This window comes from Phycodurus eques, chromosome 6 (assembly GCF_024500275.1).
Source record: "Phycodurus eques isolate BA_2022a chromosome 6, UOR_Pequ_1.1, whole genome shotgun sequence".
In the NCBI taxonomy this organism is placed as follows: Eukaryota; Metazoa; Chordata; class Actinopteri; order Syngnathiformes; family Syngnathidae; genus Phycodurus; species Phycodurus eques.
The window spans coordinates 10,553,107-10,560,683 of record NC_084530.1 but is presented as its reverse complement, the minus strand read 5'-3'; positions in this window follow the sequence as shown (position 1 = coordinate 10,560,683).

Genomic DNA, 7,577 nt, shown 5'->3' with positions numbered 1-7,577 from the left:
GTGTACCCCGCCTCCTGCCCGATGACAGCTGGGATAGGCTCCAGCACGCCCGCGACCCTAGTGAGGAGAAGCGGCTCAGAAAATGGATGGATGGATGGATGGATGGATAATTGTATGAATTTCTTTTAGGATAAACATAAAATGTACTCTAATCTTTCCAGGTGAACTTAATTTGATGACACTATAAGGTCTGAGATCTGTTCAATTCTAGATAGTCATTAAACAGTCCTTTTCATCATGCGCTTTACATTTTGATATCATGAGATGATCAACCATACGTCGCTATAGCTAGCCTTCAAACAGGATGTTCTCAGATCTTAGTGTCACAGAGGGTTAACAGCGGGTTGCAACAGAGATAGCGGATGTCTCTGGGAAATATTCATGAATCAAACACCTGTTGTCTGATTTAAAAACTTTTGGAATTAACTATAACCGAGTGGAGTCCTAGTCAATGACCTCTTAAATGTTCTTCTGGATTAATGGAGTAAAGTAACAGACACAATCTAAAATCTTGGAGAAAGTCAGTTATACACTGTAGTTTCAAAGACCAACTCCATACTTTCTTCCATTTTTACTTCCTGTCGAATTTATGGCCAGGAGTCTAAATGCTTGGTTCCATGCAATGTGTATGTATCTTTTTAGCACAGGGACAGCATTTATGTGGTTTTGTTTTTTCTTTTTCTTTTCTTTTTTTTGTTAGACTGGGAAGACATGAAAGCAACTGTAATAAAAAAACATGTTGGGGAAGCTGTCCAAATCCAGTGCTCTTACCCATTCAACTATTACAAGGATGATCTTTTTTTGTGCAAGGGAGATAATCCTGTCAGTTGCAAGAGGATGAGACACAAAACCAAAGTGTTGAGAATAAATGACAGAAAAAAACATTTTTCGGTGCGCATCCATGACCTGAGCAAAACGGACTCTGGAACATATTGGTGCAGCTCTAATACAACCTGGAAGCAAAGTGAATACACTAAAGTGCAACTTAACGTTGGTAAGTATCAGTGACATATTTTCAAACATGGTGTTTATTGTTGTCCTCACAGAGCGACAGACAGTTTTAACCTTGTCCTTTGCTTCCTTTGTGGTCACTACTAAATGTGGAAAGTTTCTCAACCAATGTTTACACAACTTTTTGCAGTGATCACAATCTGTCTGTGGCAAAACCTCTCACTAATACTGGTCAATCATTGCTGAGGTCGCCAAAATCGAGAGTCAGACTAGGACATCAATGAGCCAATGTCAGGCGTATGACTCTCGTCAGCAGTCTGGGCACAGCCTTTAATCATTCTTCTTCAAATGTTCTCCTTGTATTTCAGTGTGTTTTTTTTAAAAGTAATTTATTTATTTTTGGGGGGAGTAGCACTCACTCTTTGAAATGGGGAGACAACGAAAAGTACGAGCTGCTGAGACATCAGCATTAAGTTCGAAATTAGTCATTCATGGGCAATTTTCAATAAATAAGCATTTTTGCTTGGTTTGTTGTGTTAAGATTTAACAAAAACAAACATTCTCAAAACTAGATATGCATAGATGCAATGTAACCCACCAGGCATCCTCCAATTGTTAATAATGCTGACTATGCAAACCAACTATTTTGAAAAATGTGCATTTACAGAGACAATAACATTTTGATTGACAGTATCCAACAGGAATTCATTTAACAATATGTTAATTCTCTAAATGTAGTTTGCAGTGGTCTACACATTTGTAAAAAAAAAAAATTCCCAGTATAGGTGTATCCAATTTCTGAATGTATAGCTTATGAGAATGTTGTAGTTTACACAAGGAAAGGCATTCCCAGGCCAGCCGAGAGACGTAGTCTCTCCAGTCTGTCCTGGGTTATCCCCGTGGGACGTGCCCGGAATATCTCACCAGGGAGGCGTCCAGGAGACATCCTAAACAGATGACCAAGCCACCTCATCTGGTTCCTCTCAATGCGGAGGAGCAGTGTCTCTACTCTGAGCCCCTCCCGGATGACCGAGCTTCTCACCCTATCTCTAAGCGAGAGCCCTGCGGAGGAAACTCATTTCGGCCGCTTGTATCCAAGATCTTGTTCTTTCGGTCACGACCCACAGCTCGTGACCATAGGTGAGGGTAGTAATGTAGATCGACTGGTGAATAGAGAGCTTCGCCTTTCAGCTTAGCTTCTTCCCCACAACGGACCGATACAAAGTCCGCATCATCATCATCGATCCGCCTGTTGATCTCCCTTTCCATTCTTCCCTCACTCGTGAACAAGATGCCAAGATATTTGAACTCCTCCACTTGGGGCAGGATCTCATCCCCGACCTGGAGAGGGCATTCCACCCTTTTCCGACTCAGGTCCATGGTCTCACATTTGGAGGTGTTGATTCGCAGCCCAGCCGCTTCACACTCTGCTGCGAACCGCTCCAGTGAGAGTTGGAGATCACGGCTTGATGAAGCCAACAGAAGCACATCATCTGCAAAAAGCATAGATGCAATACTGAGGCCACCACACTGGACCCCCTCTATACCTCGGCTGCGCCTAGAAATTCTGTCCATAAAAGTTATGAACAGAATCGGTGACAAAGGCCACCTTGGCAGAGTCCAACCTTCACTGGAAACGAGTCCGACTTACTGCCGGCAATGCGGACCAAACTCTGACACCGGTCGTACAGGGACAGAACAGCCCGCATCAGGGGGTTCGGTAACCCGTACTCCCGAAACATCCCCCACAGGACTCCCCGAGGGACACGGTTGAAAGCCTTCTCCAAGTCCAAAAAATACATGTAGACTGGTTGGGCAAACTCCCATGCACGACCCTGCCGAGGATGTAGACCTGGTCCACTGTTCCACGGCCAGGACGAAAACCACAGTGCTCCTCCTGAATCTGAGATATGACTTCCCGACAGACCCTCCTCTCCAGCACCCCTGAATAGACCTTACCAGGGAGGTTGAGGAATGTGATCCCCTGTAGTTGGAACACACCCTCCGGTGGTTGGATGGTACTGTATTTGGAATGTACAAACTAACAGATATTGTACTGTCGTTGGGTATGCACAACTGATGGATATTTTAAAGTCAAAACCAGGTGCAGTCTTTTCTCTTCTGAATAGATCTACTACAGCAGTCATTTAGGTTTTCAGATCAAATGACCAAAACCATGAGTTAAGACAAAAGATACGTGATAATTCAAGCAAAGAAATAGTTGGTTATCCATTTTCTTTTACCGCTTATCCTCACTAGGGTTGCGGACTGCTGGAGCCTATCTCAGCTATCTTTGGGCGGGAGGCGGGGTACACCCTGAACCGGTCGCCAGCCAATCGCAGGGCACATAGAAACAAACAACCATTCGCGCTCACATTCACACCTACGGGCAATTTAGAGTCTTAAATCAACTTACCATGCATGTTTTTGGGATGTGGGAGGAAACCGGAGTGCCCGGAGAAAACCCACCCAGGCACGGGGAGAACATGCAAACTCCACACAGGTCCCAGTCCCCAGAACTGTGAGGCAGATGTGCTAACCAGTCCTCCACCGTGTCGGCTTAATTGGTTATAGAAGGGAAAAACAACTCTGATTGATTGTACTGTACATTGATCAAACTGCTACACTTGAGAGTGTGTTTACATTTGGATTCCCTTAAGATAAATTATTTGTGCATGTGTGTATTACTAATGCAGATGAAGACACCAAGAGTAGAAAATCAAGCCGTCCCACCGTGCATGTGACCGTTGCAACTGTGACAATGACACCACAATTATCTATGTTGTCTTCAGCGACAACACCATCAACACACAGTGTGGTCAAAGGTATTGTTTTATAGACTACACATGCACGCATGCATGCATGCACTCCAGTTTATACAAGCACTGATACAGTCACCTCTTATTCCTGTGTTTTCTTTCCCTTTCGGCTTGTCCCGTTCAGGGTTGCCACAACATGCCATCCTTTTCCATGTAAGCCTATCGCCTGCATCTTCCTCTCTAACACCAACTGTCCTCATGTCATCCCTCACTACATCGATCAACCTCCTCTTTGGTCTTCCTCCAGCTCTCTTGCCCGGCAGCTCCATCCTTCTTCTAATGTACCATCACCCTTCTACCAATGTACTCACTATCTCTCCTCTGGACATATCCAAACCATCAAAGTCTGCTCTCTCTAACTTTGTCTCCAATCCTATCCAACCTGGTCAGTCCGAGCGAGAACCTCAAAATCTTTTTCTGCCACCTGCAGCTCTGCTTCCTGTTGTCTCTTCAGTGCCACTGTCTCTAAGCCGTACATCACGGCTGGCCTCACCACTGTCTTATAAACTTTGCCCTTCATCCTAGCAGACAATCTTCTGTCGCATAACAAACCTGAAACCTTCCCCCACCCTTTCCAACCAGCTTGGACTTGTTTCTTCACTTCCTTACCACACTCGCCATTGCTCTGGATTGTTGACCACAAGTAATAAAGTCCTCCACCGTCACTATCCTCCCTGTAGCCTCACTCTTCCCCCTCGACCGCTCTCATTCATGTACATATATTCTGTCTTACTTCGGCTAATCTTCATTCCTCTCCTTTCCAGTGCAAGCGCCCACCTTTCTAACAGGGAGCAGGTGGAGGACCTGCTCCCTGCTTTCACTGCAGATCACAATGTCATCTGCAAACATCATGTTCCATGGGGATTCTGGTATAACCTCGCCTGTCAGCCTATCCATCACCACTGTAAACAGGAAGGGGCTCAGGGCTGATCCCTTATGCAGTCCCACTTCCACCTTAAACTCTTGTCACCTACAGCACACCTCACCACTGTTCTGCTGTCCTCATACGTGTCCTGTTCCAACTATATACTCGACCACGCCAGACTTTCTCATGGAGTGCCACAGTTTCTTTTTGGGTACCTTGTCATGGGCTTTCTCTAAATCTACAAAGACACGATGCAGTTCCTTCTGACCGTCTCTGTACTTCTCCATCAACACCCTAAAATAATGCATCTGCTGTACTCTTTCTAGGCATGAAACTACACTGTTGCTTGCAAATACTCACTTCTGTCCTGAATCTAGCCTCCACTACTCTTTTCCATAACTTCTTTCCTATTTCTGTGTCTAATTACAGATATCAATGTGGCTGTTCTGGTGTGTCCCATATTATTGGCAGTAGCTGTGCTCGCATTTCTTGTGTTTAGATACACACTCACCTGGAAACAAGGTGAGGTCAGCATTTGGCTTAAACACAAGTGGTTAGCACATCTGTTTCAAAGTTTTAGGGATTCAAAGCTCAGCTCCAGTGAATGTGAGTGTGAATGGTAGTTTGTCTATGTGCCCTGCAAGTGGCTGGCGAGCTGTCCAGGAAGTACCCTGCCTCTCGCCCAAAGTCAGCTGGGATAGGCTCCAGCCCACTGCGCTGCAGACAATGGATGAAGGGATTCTGTAATAATTTAAAAATCAAATAATGGTCATTATATTTCTGCATTGATGGAGTTGTGGTACATGCTAGTGACTTGCATGCATCTGGCATGGGTTAAATTCCCAGCCAATTCCACAACACCCAGCCACTGGAAATCTGCAGTGCCTATCCCGAGCCCAGATAACATGGGCGGGTTCTGTCAGGAAGGGCATCGTTATTATCTTTGGATCAATACAATCAGACATAAAATGTTTTAAATTACTATTTTGATGTGATGTGCTACAGGAGGATCATCAGTGCAGGAGGCGCACAATGCAACCAACAATGAGGTTTGTTCTGTGTGTTTCTGACTGTTTCCTTCCTTTCTACAGTTAAAGCCATCACCCACTTTCCTTGTGTACAATAGGGAGATCCTGCCGTTCACCTGTATGAGGAGGTACAGATGCAGTCCCTCTCAGGACATGCAATTGTCAGTCCTCCAGCAGACCTGGTGCATTATTCCAGTGTTAGTTTCCTGCAAGACTCAAGCAGCATCTTAACAGCGCAAACTTTACACCCTGAGACTGAAGAGAATAGCTCCTCCTCCTCTGTTGGTGGAATTCAGTTTAGCATCCCTCCAGTGGCAAATATTATCTACTCCACTGTAAAAAAACCTATGGGGCTGTGAAATCGCCAGCCTTTTACTTTGTCTTGAACTAACTTCCCCCAATTTTTTTTTTTTTGCAAATGGGCAAAAAAAGCGCAGTTCTCTAGTGTTTAGCAGATTTGCCTCGCAGTTCTATGATTCTAGGTTTGACCCCACCTCTCACCCAAAGTAAGCTGGGACAGCTCAGCTCACCTGCGACCCTAATGAGGAGCTATAGAAAATGGATGAATTCGTTTTTTCCCCTAAGATAGAGTCCGAATGAAATTGCACAGAAGGCCAAAAACTTTGACATTGAGTATAATGAATACACTACATACATACATACAGTTTAGTGTCTTGAAAGTTCTCCATATACCTTTTCAATGGCATCTACAGTAAATTAGAGGACATCAGAATAATCAGAGATACTGTGCTGATGATTTAATGTTGGAATATTTAATCAATGTGTGGCTTTTAATTTTTTTTGTGTGCATTGTGAAATGTGTATGAAGTGTTTACATTGAAGCTCACGGTTTCCCGACCTTTATGAAGTCAAAGGCACCCATTTAAATTAGAAATATTTCACAGCACAGCACTGAACAAAAATGTCACGAAATGTATGAATACTAAACTAATTATATGGTCTCAATTTACTCACAAATTTGCTTCCTCAGTGTAAAATTTGTACCTCTGTAATTGAACACAAAGCTGATAGACCCATAAGAAGCCATGTCATACGGGTTTATTGAACTTCTGCCATCTAATGGCAGAACATTTAATTGTTCTGCCTGTCCTCTTCGCTGCTGGCATGGATAGATCAACAAAGATGTACTGTGTAATTGATCGATAAAAATAGATGTTGATGTCATGATGTGCCTTTTAAATGTATTATTTTTTTTATTGTTCATGTTTGTCTGTATGTTGCTTGTGTTCCATGACTACCTGTTGTCCTGGACCAGGACACTTTTGTGAAGGAGATTTGTAATCTCAATGAGGCTTTTCTGCTTAAGCAATAATAAAAAAGATGAATAATAACCGGATAATTACTTTTTCACACAGGGCCAGGCAGGTTTGAATAGTCCCCCCCCCCCATAAATAAAATCACCAGTTAAAAACGGCATTTCCTGTTTACTTGGGTTATCTTTGTCTTACAGTTACATTTATTAGATGATCTTCAACATTAAATGTGGGAAACTATGTAGAAATATAAGAATTTGATGTGGGTAAACGCTGCTCTACTTACACTGTACAGTATTCGTTGTCTGGTCTTTTTCCGCCCTCTGATGGCTGAACTGTGAACACCTGTGAGAAATTTGATCAATGCTAAAACGTGAGCTTGTCTGACGTCTTTCCTTTAACTCAGTCGACGTCATCTTGGACACAATAACGGCCACCTGATGCTTATTTGGTTTTTGCACAACCCTGTCTTTTGAGGCCAACTTTAAACTCGTGTGACATCGCTAGCTCGCCAATGACTGTCCATATTGCTATTAAAACGTATCTTGGAGTATGTGTGTGTGGATATTGAGTGACGGCCCAGGCGACCAATGAGAGTGTCGAGTAGTGCTGGGAGTGGGGCTTGCTGTGTGTCGTCTGA